This window comes from Peromyscus eremicus, chromosome 6 (genome assembly GCF_949786415.1).
Source record: "Peromyscus eremicus chromosome 6, PerEre_H2_v1, whole genome shotgun sequence".
In the NCBI taxonomy this organism is placed as follows: Eukaryota; Metazoa; Chordata; class Mammalia; order Rodentia; family Cricetidae; genus Peromyscus; species Peromyscus eremicus.
Window position 1 is genome coordinate 126,045,695 of NC_081421.1, and position 16,919 is coordinate 126,062,613.

Here is a 16,919-nt window from a genome sequence, read left to right on the forward strand (position 1 = left end):
TTAGCAGAGTCTGAGACGACACTGCAGTTCACACAGCAGAACTGAAAGGTAGAATACATGCTGTATAAGATTATTATCCTAGTTTTGGTTTATTTTCTAACATTTCTCTATTAAAATTTTAAATGTATTAATGAAAATGATGAAATTAGATTTAAGCAAGGTGAGTATCAGTTGATCTTAAATGCTGCAAGTCTGACCCTCTAGAGTAGATATAGGGTGTGGTGATATTTGTAGTCTAAGAAAAAAAGCTTGCCTGAAGATCAGAGGACAGAGCCAGCCACAGAGTTAAACATAAAGGTCAGGCACTGGTGGCACACACCTTTACTCTTAGCACTCATGACAGATCTCTGTGAGTTCAAGGCCACACTGGGCTACTTGAGATTGATCCGGTCTAGGAGAGAAACAGGGCCAGGCTGTGGTGGCACACACCTATAACCACACTATTTGGGAAGCACACACACCATTTAGTCCCAGCAATAGGAAGGTTGAGACAGGAAGTGATATGGCTGGGTGGAGAAAGGCATATAAGGTGGGAGAAGTCAGGAACTCAGCCCTTTCCACTGAGGACTCAGAAGCATTCAGTCAGAGGATTCATGGAGTTGTCGAGGTAAGAAGTGGCTGTGGCATGTTCCTTTGTCTCTCTGATCTTTCAGTATTTACCCCAATATCTAGGTCTGGGTTTTATTAAGACCGTTTAGGATTCATGCAACAGTAGAGTTTGCTTTGGTACCAGCTCAGCACACTTATAGTTCATAATCTATGCTTAGACCAGAATTCTCCTGTCTCTAGAAAAGTCTCATTGAAGTCTATCAGAGCATATTCCTTCTTGAACAGTCCCCACAAATATGATTGGTTACTGGCTCACTGCCATGAGCTGTGTGGTGTATACACAGCAAAGAGTCATACATTCCTGAAACTAAAACACACACAGTTGAGTTGAGGCATGAGGATAGGTGAAGAGGCAATGGTTGCTACTATTGCTGCAGAGTTTGTGAGTATGATGGGATCTCTTTCAGGTCAGTTTGTTTTTAAGCAAAGGTCTTCTAAGGAATCAGATACTCATGATCATCAAAGGACAACCTGAGACAGTGGGTCAAGTTCTTGTGACATGTCAATGAAAATTAATGATGTGGACTCTTGTGGCAGTTTGCAAAATAAAAACAAACTTTATTAAAAAGAACTTCAGAGAAGTGGGAAACTGAGGAAAAGTAACAGAATCTCCACAGAGTTTTGCTTGTGATGTTTCATTGAGCAGCAAAGAATGTCAGTTTCTAGTGTCCTTAAGAGGGTTCTTTTTTGATGGCATCTCTCTTAGAATGTTTACGATATGGCAGGGTAAGATTGAGAAGAATGGAGTTCCCTCCTGCACTCTGAAGTTTAGAGGTATATGATTTTGGTGGCTTTTGTTGAGTAACATCTAATCCTTAATACAAGAAAATGAATACTTTTCTTTTGTGGTTGTTTATAGTTCAAGAATAGCTCATCCTGTGTCTTTGAGGAAGGTAGTATGTTTCCTTCACTAGAGGAGTCTTCAAGGTCCATAGCTTATAAGAGGCCTATATTTTTCATTGAATTAGAAATTCTTACTTCAGAAGCAGGTTCTGTGGGATAGATGTCAGCTTGCTCTTGTCCTGGTGGAGTATCTTTGTATGGCAAGCCCATCCTAGGCATGCCTAGATCTCAGCCTAACTTGTGTAGAACTGAAGGCACCTTTGTATAGAGCATCCCGGACTCTGAGGACTGACCTTCTGAAATCAGGGTAATAAGACATCTCCTTCCTTCCTCCAGATAATCAAATGTGCAGGCTCTCTTATTTTCTCTGTCTATCTACTGGAGGGATTCCCTCACCAAATCCCCTGAAAAGACACACTTGTATCTCTGGCTCAGAGAATAGGGATTAAGCATTTATAAGAAGAGACTCACTAACTGGAGGTGCTCATCAAACAGGATGACAGAAGAAAGACAAATGTGAACTAAATTGCAGCTACACGTATTTCTCTCACTAGGAGAGAGAATCAAATCACTGAGTCCTATGTCGCCTGCTGAATGAGTTTATATTCAACCAAGGCCAGATTTGTCTTTGCTTAGAGGGCTTACTCATTCTTCTGTTCACTCACAAATCCCACGGATTGAACAAGGCAGAAGACATTTGATTTCACATAGACTTGAAAAATCAGACATCTTCCTCATTTGAGTCCTTGATTGAGTTCCATGCAAACATGTGAAATATTGAGAATATTTTTACTCAGAAATGATAAGAACCTAAAGTGATAGACAGATTCTTGCTTGTGATTAAATTATTTTTGCCTCCAGTACTGAGAGTGTAAACAAATGTCCTTCAGTTGAAGTGTCTTTCTTCTGCAAGTCTTTCTGCTATATATGTTTTGATTGACAATGACTACCCATTCGCTGGGATTTGTTCATGAGTAGAATATATGAACAGACAGGTTCATCCACAAATTATCAGGGGATGAAAAGTCCTGTAACATGCTGAGTAAGTGTAGCTAGTAGGACTAGGTATCTTTGCTAATAAAGGGGATCTCGTTGGCCTTGGACTAAGTGTGGAAAGTGTTCCCATCACATAAGGGAGGCCTAGGAGCAAAGGGGAAGGTAACAGGACTTTGTTGATAGATTCAGGGTTGTTAAGAGAACTAAAGTAATGATTAAAAATAAAATTGTTACATTGTAACTCATATTAATAGAAAATTGTTAATTTGAATTACACATGAAGAAAGTAAATAGTCTATATCCATTTCTCCAGTTTCTTTATTTTGTCTAACATGATTTAAATTAATCCATTTTAATCTGGGACTAGTAATATACTCCTGAATGTACTCTTAAGATGCTTTTTGACACAAATAGATTTAAGTAAATATTTTCTTTTCTACTACATGCTCTAACACTCGAAGACATGGATAGTATCCCCTTTCCAATAACATTGTCTATGAATAATTTCCCATACAAGTTTGAACCATGAGAGAATGGATCTATATCTCTTATGGAACATGTCAGCTATCAGATATGTGTTTCGTTTTTTTTTTCAAAATTACAGGCAAACACTAGCTATAAAAGATAAAAGGTAAAAACAGCAGCCACTGAATGGCAGAGTCAAGTGTGAGTGAATGAAAGCAGTGACATTTTGCCTTCCTGTTTCAGCCTTCATAGTGTGAATGAGGGCTTTCTCTGCAGTGCAGTTAGTTCAGATGTCCCGACTTTTTGTTTGCTGAGGTGCTATGTGGTGCTCTAAGCACAGAGGCTGTGACATGACTTAGACAAGTTTAATTCAGTCATTAGTTATAGTGTTGTTGGCTGGGAGCACAGTGAGCCAACTTGTAATAAATAAGATGCCTTTACAAGCCTGTGTATTCAGTGGGCAAAGAAATTTTAGTATTTGTGACTCATCCGGGCCACAGTATTTCCCCCTCAGGTGCAGTGGTTCAGAACTGCTCAGTCTACTTATACAGACTATAGAATATACATTCTTTAAAGTAAAAGAATCAACTCTCTAAAATCAAATTTGCCTTCTCTGTGCTGTGATGGCATAACCCCTCGCTGCTGTGTTTCAAAGGCCTGCAGTAGACACTCTTGTTTATGTTGTGTTGTAGGATGAGGAAAAAGGATAAGAATGACAAATGAGTCTTCGATTTTACAGCGGTCAGAGCTATCTCGACACTCTCAGAAAGAAGGCAGAAAAACAGTGAAAGCAGAAATCAGAGTCTGAACTCAGGCCGAACTTGCAAAAGCCCTGTTATTTCACTGGCTTTGGAAAAGCACACACTCTTCCATCAGGCTCTGAACGGGATCTGAGATGCTTATTATTGCAGGTTAAGTGGCTGACATTTCAGCAACAATACTGCTACATAGTCTTTTATTAGAATTTACCCCCCTTCCCCTCCCTCTCTCTCCCTCTTGTGTGTGTGTGTGTGTGTGTGTGTGTGTGTGTGTGTGTGTGTGTGAATATACACACGTGAGTGGAGTCTATTGAGCTTACAGGCAGTTGTGAGCTGCCCATTGTAGGTGTTAGGATCCTAAATTAGATTCTTTCCAAGAACAGTACAGGCCTTGACTGCTGAACCATCTCTCCAGCCCCCTTGCTTGGGCTCTTTAAAGTGAGACTCATCAAGTTATAAGATTCATCTTGAAAGTATTCGAGTATCAAACATTCCCCAAACAGTTCTTATGTGGACCACTGTTATTTAGTGTTGACTCACCCTTCTTCCACTATGCGACATGCACATACTGTAAGATGTTTCTTCCACAGACTTTGTAACTTATTTAAAACACGAATGAATAATTTGTATTAGACCCCAAGAAGAAATTCAGCTCACTCAGCCTTCAGGTTTTTGTTTGTTTGTTTCTCTGTTTTTAATTCAAATAACCCCTTGAGACATAATCAGACTTCTACGGAATGAATACAGCAGTTAGGATCTCATGCTCTCATGTAGGGAAGATCTGGTTATAACCTTGCAAACTACATAAACCTGGCAAGATTATTCAAGTCTCAGAATTGTTTCCTTATCTACAAAATGTGGACTATCAGGTTCTTTCACACTGAGATTAAGTGAACATAAACACGCTTCAATGACATAGTATCCCGTATGCAGCAGTGAGGTTGCAGATAGATTGTGATGCTGGATTTCTCTAAATGCCTGGAGACAGGTGTTGAGGTTAGGATGAATTCCATCATCTACAAAGTGAAGTAGGATATGCTACAATTAGGACAGACATGACAGAACATAAATGTATCCTCCAGGTGCTGGGTGCCCCGTAGCCGCTGCCAGAAGCACTAGTTTTCTTGGTAACAGTGAAAGGACATCTCATTGGCGTCAGGTTTCATAGGATATTCAACATTGCTCAGCTTCATCATCCCAGTGCAAGGAGTAGACACCAAAGGGACCAAAGCAAAGTGTTTTATAGCATCATGGTAAGTTTAGATTTTCTCATGTTTCCAGATTTCACCAAGAGCAGTTTCAGTATGTGTAAATTGCTCATTCATTTACATGCAAATCAGTTTGCAGACACTTATTTTGTTCCAAATACTAGACAAAGGAAACTCATTGGTGAATAAATTGAGAAGTTCTTATGCTCAGAAACGTCTTCTCATTGGGCAGTACTATAATAAACACACAAATGATAAAAATGTACAAGTGAGGGTGGGATGAGGGTGGTGATGGCCAGAGAAAAGCTCCCTCAAAGTGAATTTGACCTGGAAACAGAAGATCAGAAGACAACCATATGGACACCTGAATATCACTCGGAGTTAGGGTTAGTGTGGTGAGTATGGTTAGTGTGGGTTAGTATGGTAGTATGATGGAAAGTTTTAATTTGTTTTTTGTTTTTTTTTTTCGTTTTTTGTGTTTTTGAGACAGGGTTTCTCTGTGTAGCTTTGTGCCTTTCCTAGAATTCACTTGGCAGCCCAGGCTGGCCTCAAACTCACAGAGATTCACCTGGCTCTGCCTCCCAAGTGCTGGGATTGAAGGCGTGCACCACCACTGCCCGGCTAAGCTTTAATTTTTAAAATTGACACAGTCTAGAATGACCTGTGAGGAAGATACCAGTGAGAGGTTATCTAGATCAGATTGACTCATGAACATATTTATTGGGGATTTTGTTATCATATTAATTGATGAATAAGAACCAGCTTCATCTGCAGCACCACACATTGGTTTGGGTCCTGGTCTTTAAAAAGGAGAAAGTGAGCAAAATGTTGGTGAGTAGCAAGTATTAATTCATTCTCTCTGCTCTGGACTGTGGATGTGATGTGTAGCTGCCTCAAGTTCTGCTTTGACTTCCTTGCAGTGGTTGACTCTAACTGGGATTATGAACTAAAATACCTCCAAGCTGCTTTTGTGTTTTAATACAAAAGATTAAAGGGAAAACAGAGAGTGAGTCTTACTTTAATTGTAACAGGAAGCTAATGAAGAAAAACACAAAGAAAACTTTAAGTTTGACTCTGCTTTGTAAGGAGTGGACAGTAAAGATAATATTGTTGAGATAACACAGAATGAAAGAAAATCATAGGAAGCTATTAAACAAACCCAAGAGAGAGAAAGAGAGAAGAAAGAGGGATATAGAGGAGAGAGAGGGAGAAAGAGAGAGGAGATGAGGATGGTGACTTTGCAAAAATGTTCAACAATGATGGTTGTATAAGGCAATAATGATGTTCTCTGCACACTATATTTTAAAGACAAAACTGACAAAAATTCTTGATGAATTGAGTCAATAATTGACAGAAACTATGGATTTAGTAAAGGATATGTTTCAATGGCCTCGTTTCTCATGACTCCCATGAGGTCATCCCAAAGTTCATAGACGAAAGTTCCTAGTATATGTCAGAAAGAAAAAAATGTCATTATGGCATTGTTTGCCTCAAATACATCCTTTTACCAGGTTACTGCATAGAGCATAAACTGTGACAATGAGAAGGCTTCTGTTTGTCTCTAAGGATCTGGAACAGCCATGAAAATTCTGGTGTCATGTGGGACATCTCTCTTTGTGAGTGACTTGCTTGTTGAACCTGTGTGACTGTAACTGAGTGGTCCTTGTCACAGGTCCCGTTTGTGAACTACTCTTCATACTGCATAATTATCACTCCAGGGCAAATGTTCTTTCTTCATCTTCAACAGTGGTATAGAACCTCACAGTGCTAATGGAATTTCAGGATTTTTATCTTCCATGGTGAAAAGACACATAGCAGTGCTTAAGAATTTTTTTCTTCTAATGCTCCAGATGCTTGGTCATTACAACATTACACTTGTTCCTAAGTTCAAGATGAAAATATTTTCTCCAAAAGTTTTTGAGAGTTGTCTTCTCCTTCTCAGGTTTACTCCTCTGTTCTCTTCTCCTCTTCTCCTCTTTCTTCCTTCTTTTCTTTTTTCAAGATTCTCTATCATTGTGGTAGATAGGCACCCATTGTGTTTGCCAGCTGTAGAATTCACCGCTGGAATTGATGAATCAGACATTTGGACGTTTTATTAAAATTTTCCCACTGGACAACTACTACATCTCCTTTTCACAGTGTTGCTTCTCGAATATGCACATTCTTGTGTCTCTGGCTCTGAGACAAGCTACTGACCACAACCTTACCCCACAACTGAGTTTTATGTCCCTTGGAACTGTGATATGCTATCAGGTCTGCTAGGGTAGGTTTGGTGGTGATGATGTGGAAAAAGTCATGTTAAATGCATTAGACATAAAATGCTCATTAGTTATTTGTTAGATCTTTTCCTGTGATAGCACTTTCTACATTTCCAGCCCTCAACAATGCCATTACTTATTGTATGTAGTTTCTTTATTATTCATTGACCTATAAGAAAGGGTTCCAGTATAAAGGCTTTGGGAAATGCTGGCTTACCTGAGTTTCTTTACAGAAGTTCTAGGCAGACTAACACACTTTCTCCAAGGATCTAAAGTTATGATCTCACAAAGATTACCATAAACCTCCTTTAAGAGGTATCTCACGGGGCATACAGTCTATTCCTCAATGTTCTATAATTACTGAGCTTCCAATGTCTTCTAGGAGAAGTAACATTGAGGGCTCTCAAAAAGCAATTTCGAAGTCAATAAAAGTGCTTACCATCATCTGTGTATTAGCCCAATGCATTCAAGTTGAAAGGTCTACCCAGAGCTACTCTGCATTACTTATTTTGATTTTTATAAGAAATTTGACAATAGGGCTTACCCCAAATGGAAAACACTGGCCTTGAGTTAGAACAGCTTTACAGGCAGTTGATAATTGACCAAGCTTATAACTCCTAGTATGGGTCTCTTTGATTTCAGTCTCCCTATGTCACATTGCAGGTAAATTGGCTCACTCTTTCTAAACTCTAAATAAATTTACTCTTAAAATAGTGGAGATTGTTTTTTCTTTAATATCTGTTGAGAATTGAAATGCAATATTATGGTAGTAGTCCCTGAAATAAAGACTGGGTAGTGGAACAGTTTATAATTTTGTACTGGTTGTGTGCTCTATGCCCTGACTGATTCTAGTCACTGTTGATTGTGTTATACCTCAAAAGTTCTCATGCCTGAGGGCCAGCAGCTGCTAAGTGAAAAGTCAGAGCATATCTACTATAGCCATATGCACAGGTTCAAAACAGCTCATAATCTTACTGGATTGTCAGTAAAAATTTTTTGTAGAATAATGCTGTAGGCAAAGGGAACAAAATAATAAAGAATGATGTTATTATGCAACTGCTCTTCCAATGAGGGCTTGCTCTACATGTCAGCATCTCAGCCTCTGATTCAGGCAAGCTGTTGGGTCCTGTTTTGGTGGAGTGCTTTCTTTATCTTATGCTATCCTTGTGAAGTTGTCTATATCACCTTATTGTTGTTGTTTATATACTTACAATATCCAGTAAAAGACACTCATGTGTTCTTAAAAGAGCTGATTATTTTGAGTTACAAAATGAAGCCCGTGTTGGTTTTTAAAATTGTCTGACAAAAATTAAGTTCTCTGTATGAGCACTTTTTCAAGTGTTGGAAACCTAGAGAATATATATCAATGTTGCTCTACCTCATAATGCAATAAAAAAAGGCATAAGCTTTTCCAGAGACTGCCTTTATTAAATCATTAACTTAACAATGCCCTCAACAAAGATAAGGTGAGGAGAGAAACCTACCGATCAACTTATTCACCCAAGATGTTCAGAAGGATGATACAATAAGCACTCCATTTCCTTTTGTTTTGAGCCTAGATATGGCTGCCTCTTAGAAAAAAAATATTGCTTTCATATTTGTGTTTTATAACTCTCTCTCAGAAATTTAAGGGTCCTTTCTTCGAGTACTTAACCTGTTTTAATTCTACTTGATCATATGAAGTTTGTTTACTTCCCACAGTTTTTTAATGGAGAAGAAGACCCTTGACCCATGGACTTCTGTGGAGATTTGCCACCCTAGAACAATGGCTTATGCCATTATGGTCTCCAGATCATCACCTTCTTTTTGTTCTGGGTCAGTCATTCAGCACTTCCTTTGATAACACTGGCTTTGTAAGTATTCTTTTAACAAGCTCTCTTTCTTGCCTTATATATGAGTTAAAACTTAAGTGTATTTATATGAAAATAATTTTAGAAGAATTTCCAGCCAAATCTCTATTTTCAGAACATAAGGTACATTTCTTGACATTAAGCACAGTGTGGATTGGATCCTAGCTGTCCAAAGGTTGCTGCGATATGGCACATTGCTTCTGGCATCACACACTTCCTGTGTGTCTGAATGTTTGGTCCTGAAGCTGAGGCTTCTCTTCGGACCTGTAGACAGATCTTGCTTTCCTGACCCAGTCATATGATTTTATGTTATCCTCAAAGCTGTGACTCATGGTTCCTGACCCTCTTCCTTTGGCTCAGTCATACCAGCTTTGGTTGAATCCACGGAGGGACTTAAACTTGTTCTGCACAGGTGGGGCCCAGAAAAGAGTTCAGAGAATACTACAGTGTCAGTCACCACATACAATGGTTTGGGATTTAGAATATTGAATTCACATTTTCAGTTTATCCAAATACATCAGAAAAGTACAGCATATAAGTAAGCATGTCCAAATTGGTGTGTGCAACACAGCAACTGAAGTTGAATCACAAGAACAAGAAAGATGTATGAACAGAAATGCTGATGAGATTCAGTTGTCATTATATGAACAGAATGGAACCAAGTATACCGTGACCAGTTGTCCATATGCCCATATCACTTCTGCTGTAGCCAGAGCTTGGGGTGGGACATCTGCTCATGTTATGGTTCCTCTTGCTTAGCTATGCTGTGAAGCTATTCTGATGACACAAACAGAGATGGCCATTGTGACTCTGGCCCCACTGTACTTGGAGTTCATGTCTGCCTTGTCACCTTTGACACATGACCAAGAGCATGCCTTGCTGTGCTTATGCTATGGAACATATTCCTTAAAGTTGACTTGTACATGCTTCTATTTCAGGATATTAAAACAAAAGAAAATAACACATTTTTTTAAATTGGAGAGTGTTAGAATTAGAAAATGTTTTCATTTTAAATTAAATTCACTTTCTACAAATTGTTTTCTATTTTGTCATCAATTCAGTTCAGCAATATGGACATTTTTAATTAATTTTTTCAAATTTTATTTTCTGCCTTAGAACAGTGCTACTTTTGGTCATATAAAGTTTAGAATCCATATTAAATTTCTTAATTATCTTCACCTAATCTCTGAAGAAAGTTTAAGTCATAGTTGTGTGATGAGCATTTTTAGACAACTTTGGCATCAGGAAAATAATCATGAGAAGGTGATGCTGGAGCTTACAACTGAGATTAAAGTGATTGAAGTATCAGCTTGAAAGCATGGAAGAGGCTTTGAACTGACTTGACTCAGAGGAATAATTCATTTTCTAGCAAGTTTTAAGAAATGTGCTCCCTGTGTATCAATTCTTACAATTAAGAATATGACCCAAAGGTAAAAATGTAGGCTATGTGACCAGTGACATGTTTCATAGACTAAAACTACTCTTACATAAAAAAGACTTTTTAAAGAACAAATACAATGTTCTTGTTTTTACAAATACATAGGAAATGAGAAGTTATTTCACATGAATCTCCTATATTTGAAAAATTATTAGTAATATTGGTGATGAGATTGATAAACATCTAATGTAATCCTATGCTAGACTTACTCGAACCAGGAAATGTAGATTCAGTTCAATGCTAAGAATTTGGTTGTTGGGAAAGACACTCTGCTCATGTTTTTTTCTGTCTTCTACAATAGTAATTAATCCCCCTTAACAATGGTTACTTTGTCAGTCATGGTCCCAGAGTCAGAGCTATGAGAAGGAGTCCAGATGATTCTTGGTGAAAGTGACAGAATAATAGTGCACAGTTGTTTATTACTTTAGCCGCTGAAACACAAGGTTGCTTATTGTTGGACCAGACCTCGTCCTGTATGACTTCAATGTCGTGTCTCCATTGTATAATATAGATTCTATCCCGAAAGTCTACACACTCCCCTAGAAAAATTTTCCCAGAAATCCTTGAATGGCTTTTAATAAGAGGCTATCAAAAATATTTTCCCCTCACGTCTTCAATATTCTTTTCACAAGTAAATTTTTTGTTGATCCTTAATTGTTTCACTGGAGGCAGAGCATGAATCAAGCTTTTATGGAGCTCAGCAGATGTTTCAACAAAGTAATATTTAATTTGGATACCTTGGGTTTGAACATTTTCTAGGAAGTGGAGAGATGCTGTACATTCTGAGACATGATCAATTGGAACATTTGATCAACAGAGTTTAGTGAAGAAAGACTGAACTCTAAAATTCATATATTTGAACAAAGTACTGGCATTTAGCTGGTCTAGTTAATGCTAATGTATATCATCTTTCTCAGGTATTTGGAGTTTTATTAATAATCTCACATGGTAGTTAGCAGAACCTCTCCTTTCTGCCTTCTCCGTGGCACACTAGACTCACACTTAAAATCTCTTTCTTCATAGCAGCCTTCACAGACATGTTGTCTCTGTTCATGCTCTCCCTCTCCAGCTCTCACCCTTCTGAACATTCAAAGCTCCTCTTCTTTGATCAGATCTCAGAAAGTTTACTTCATCACTTCCAGTCGCATAATGTCTCTGTCATTTAGACATTAAGGTTTACAATGCTATCTTTACACAGAGCTCCTTCAAAAATGTTCATGAAATTTAAGCTGTGTTCAAACTAACATCTCTGCTACCCATTCCCATCCCATTCCCTAGTATCACTTGGCCATGGGAGCTGGTGGAAACAGAGAACTCTGATTTCAATTTTCCAATAGTGTTTTGTATTTTTAATATACTCTTATCTGCATAGCTTTCTTTGGATGACCAGCACAGGCATTTCAGATGGAAGCAATAGACATTACTAATAATAGAAGAGACATGGAAAAAACAAGAACAGTAAACCACATGTTTTCACTCATGGCCAGTAGGAACATCAGAACTTACATGAGAGATATGCTGATGAGAGAGGTCCCAGGTTTTAACTTTTCTTCATCATATTGGGCTCTCCTACAACTCCTTATTATGCCATTATTATTCCAGGCCAAGAATGACCTGGAATACATGTAGTTCACTACAGGGAGTGAACCGTGAGTCTCTAATCAGCACCTATAGTGGTGAGCTTCTCCAGACTCTTCTGCTTAGGCAGCATGATCCCATTTTCTAAGGTGCAGATCTGAGTGTTACAGGCCATTGAATAGATACCTTTGAGTAAATGGTTCAACTTGATCCAATCATTCCCTTCAGTGAAGATAATTTATTCTTAATTCACTTGAATCCTTGAAAGGAAATGATTGTTTTTTTTAGACTAAGTCATCTTGCCCAAATGGATGGAAAAAATTATTACAGAATATGATAACCTTGGAACAATTGATGTGCCATTACCATATAAATGGCAACATAGCTAAGTAAATATCAAAGTCAAAAAGGAATGTTTTATTTTTAAAAGAAGAAATTGGCTCAAATAGACTTTTGTGGGACCAATCCCTGGATGGATAGGAATAGCAGTTACAAGGCTGCATGACGTTTTTCACAGCCTAATTCTTGAGTAGAGGGTAGGGATAGAAAATTGGTCATCTGACTGGTGTCAAAGAGCAAAAGAAATCATCTGAAACTGAGAATCTGCAGATTGCTGAAGACTCCTTATCCAGGGGAGTTTTGGACACATTCATATTCTTCAGTCTCCATAGATAGATGGGTTATATCAATCATCTCCAAGCAAGCTAAAGAGTACATATTGGGTCTGGGTGACTTGACCACAGCAAATTTTATACTTTCAAGAGTTCTAACTGACACAAACAGGAGTGTGATTCTAAATAAATGCTTCATTTTACTCTTAAGTATGTTGTAGTTTGGACAGTTCTTGATCAGTGTATATACAGATCAATTACTATGACTAGTAAGGTCAATTAGTCTCTCATATGTGGAAAAATGGATGTCTAAGAGTATTCAAGTCAAATCTATTCAGTTTCATGTAATAGATTTCTCTTGTTTCTGGATTTGTCTTTAATCAAAAGTGTTGCTCACAAAATTACATTTCATATGTATTGCCTTGATTGGCCTCAAAAACTTTTTAAGGGTGCTAGTAATATAGGACTGAACAACAGAACAGGCATCAGTGGCAGAGTGGGATTTAAGCATAAGGTTTACATTTCAGAATCATGTGTGTGGCCTGAGGACTAAGGGTCCCTATATACAAGATGATTCTCTTGCCGTGCCTCCGGAAACAGGAACATGGCCTCCTGTAAAGTCAAGAGGCAAATCTGACTGTCTTTTCTATGAATAGAGAGCTTGAAGTATGGCATTTAGTTTAACTAGTTAAAGGGGAATATGCTAGACCTTGTCAATACCAAAGAGAAGTGCTACTCACTCCACAACTGACACAAGTCACAAGGCAGAACAGACACTTTGATGATTCCCAGGCACATTTTGATTTAGCAGTTAAGTTTGAATTCCAGTCTCTGGTCATGGCAAAAGAACAATTGGTTTATGCCAAATAATAGGACTTAAAATTCCCAGACCCCAAGACCAATCCCTTTCAGGGTTCAGATACTTAAATTGCTGGGTCTCCTCCATTCAGAAATATGTTTCCCATCCATTAAATTCACATGGGTTTTTAATTGTACTTAGCACAAGAATATGAAATCTGTCATTCCCCGTCTTTGCTTAGATGCTAATAACCAATAGAATTTCACTTGCATTTCTGACATCATTTTCTCTCATCTGAAGCATGGTGTAGTGCCCTCCACAGCTCAGCCATATTCACAGAAACACCTTTTGCCCCGACCTTCTCATTCAACTTGAAATTTACTTCCCATCTCAGGAAGCTGCTTCCTGAAGTGGTGCCAATGGTAGCAGTTTTCTTTTCCACTGTGTTTGTATCAGTTGGACTGGAGTACAGCAGACTACAACCATAACCCTTTATCTTCTAGGTGGTTCTAGATGCTGTCAAGCTGAGAGTTAACACTAGTCACACATTGATGACAACCCAGTTCTCTAACATATGTATATTTGGTGAGGAATCTTATTCATCTTAAAACTTTAATATTGCCATTTTGCCAGAGAACACAGCCTAATAGCACTGTTATTAGAATTGTGAGCATCCAGATATAAATGATAAAAATGTGGTCAGTGTGTTTCATATACTTGAGTTAAAGCACCTGTATAAAATCTATCTCTGTGTATAATAACACACACCACTAAAAATTTTAAATGACTAAAAATTTGTTTAATTATAAAAATTTTAAAAAGAGGCTTAAAGGCCCCATGACTGGAATATGTGTGACTGTAAGACTCTCAGTGGGTGGTGCAGGGAGTTTTTCTTCACAACACTAGGTCTAGTTTATTTTGAGAAACTTTGGTATGGAATATAAGGTCAGTGTGTGAGCACATGTTCTGTGGTTACCTGGTAAAACAATAATATCAATAGACATGCTGATGTAGAAGGTGGTATATCTAATGAAGTCCCACCCTAGACAAAGAACTACAGATAACTAATAACTGGTGAGAGAGGGAGACAGCCTATCCAAGGATGAGCCACCTAACTGGTTATTAAATACAAAGTAGTTAGCTCTGAAATCATATACACATAACTAAAAAAAACAGACTCAGAAGATTGTATTTATATATTTGTGCATCCATATATTTATGTATCTATCATCTATCTATCTATCTATCTATCATCTATCTATCTATCTATCTATCTATCTATCTATCTATCTACCTATCTATCTATCTAACAATAATAATTGAAGAAAAATAGGCCATCAACTTGAAGGGAGACAGTGGGGACATGAGACAGGTTGGCTGGAGGGAGCATAGGAGAAGTTGAGGGGAAGAAATGGACGGGGCAAGTGATATAATTATATTTTCATTAAAAATATTTTAAAATATAAAATCAAAGTATGCATAAGTTTGTGCTTCAGTTGATTGTTACTATAATAAAATTTACTTTTAATTATTTTGTTCCAGTGCGTGTTGGGGTATGGCAAGCCCAAGGTGTATGAGGTAACTTTTTTCAGTTGGAACCAAGAGTGACAATTGAAGGTGAAGTTTCTAGGATTTACACAGTAATTTATATTGTTGCACAGACTGGACCCAAATGGCAACCACAAAAATGGTAGCTCATAGAACAGAAGATGTATTCTTTCAGGGTTGTCCTAGTTACTGTAAACCACAAATGAAAAATAAATAATGATTAATGAAGTGTTTGTCCCTGGTGGGAGGAAGAGATGTAGCACACTTATAGAAAAGATAACAAATGCATCCCAAGATTGCCCAGAGGCTGAGTGATCTTATAAGGTCTAAGGAACTGTGAAGCAAATTGAATACAAAGTCCTTTAGCAAACCAGTGACAGCCAAATACCTCATGGTGATGACTTATATTTAGGAACTATGGGTATTTAAAGATAATAGTTTGTTAGAAAAGAATAATTTGTTAGTGAAGTTGTTATAATTTATCCAATGATATTTATTGATGATGTAATTGACAATAACATTATTATTGTAGTATGCAAGTTAAATGAAGTTCTCACTTTTGCTCTCATGGTCCCTAAGGAATCTTTGTACTTTGTTCAAAAGAAAGGTCCATATCTGTCCTCTGTTCTTAAAAGGTTAGGGAAGGATGGTTATCAATGTTCAAACAACAGCTTGCAGGGGGGTATCAATAATTAGGGATGTTTGGGCTCACTGTGTCCTTTTGTGATTTCTTTCCTGAGTGGGTATAAAGACTTATAGAGTCACTCCAGATAGGAAACCTAAAAACTTAACAGACAGCTCCATTAAAGATTAGTTTGGTGAAGCAATTAATATATTGAGTGGTTTGCTGGACCACAGTAGTCTGGTTGGTTACCTACAGAAATGTGAGTGACTCAACTAGAACTATGCCACCGAAGCCTCCTTCTCCAGCTTGGATGAAAGCTCACAACAGCTGCTTCATCCCTGTTCAGCCTTCTATTGCCTGTTGTGCTATCACTGCAAAGAAATGCGTGGTTGTGGGAGGTGGAAGTATTGGCTGGAATCTCAGTAGAGGTTTGGATGATTGACCCTCTTTCTAGGAAGAATTATTACCAGGTCCAGTCTCCAGTGGGTCTCTGCTTCTCTAATACAAGATGGTGACAGTCATGTCCAATCCCAAAGAAAATGACACCAACATCCTTCCTTTATTTATTTTTAGCATCCCCTTTCCTTTGTGTAGGGTAAACACATCATTTCAGATGCCACTGTGGTACTCTCTGTCACCTTTTCCCTTTCTAGACTTCAGGTTTCTCCTTTCTGCGCTCTCACAGGAGCCTGCTTGTCACCGGTTACTTTCCAGTCTCTGATTGTACGTCCTTTGCTATATCTCCCCAAACTATAAAGTGTTTGAAGCAGCAATTTGTTCATGCTCAAGTTCCTAAATAAATGTACAGTTTTCACCTATCTGTAAAGCAAATATTGTCTTCTTTTTACTGTGAGTCTGCCCTGGGCTAATACTTTCATGTATTATTTCATTACAACTGTTATTGGCAAGAATATTATTATTACCACACTCTTTTCAATGAAAAGAAAACTGAGCCTTGAAGGTGTTTGACTTCTTCAGTGTCACATACATAAAGGGTAAGGAATTCAGCACCAGGCTTCAAGCATTTCAGACATTTTTCAGCTCTTCACAGCACTTTGCTTTTTAAATGAATAATTTAATTCAGAATGTTTGAGAGAAATGACCATACCCTATAGGTCTGTGGGCCCAGGTAATTCTAAACCAAGATGACCACTTCTTCTGGTTTGATTAAAGTTGTACACTAAATAGGGGAATTTGGAAGTTCCTTAGCGTGGAAAAGTGTCATTTATCAGCTGATATTCTCTGTAACAAAGTTAGTGTAATGGGTAACTCACCTACTTTGAAGTATTCACATAAAAATGTTTCCTTTCTTGGATTGAGGAAATCACATCTA

General features: G+C 37.9%; 1 long non-coding RNA gene across 1 annotated transcript; it reads left to right on the top strand.

Moving 5' to 3' along the window:
* Positions 1–1,325: 1,325 nt before the first annotated feature.
* LOC131913691 (uncharacterized) lies at positions 1,326–16,240 on the top strand. The gene is made up of 3 exons (XR_009379961.1): positions 1,326–1,383; positions 8,839–8,990; positions 14,956–16,240. It is a non-coding gene; the product is annotated as an uncharacterized LOC131913691 (long non-coding RNA).
* Positions 16,241–16,919: the final 679 nt, after the last annotated feature.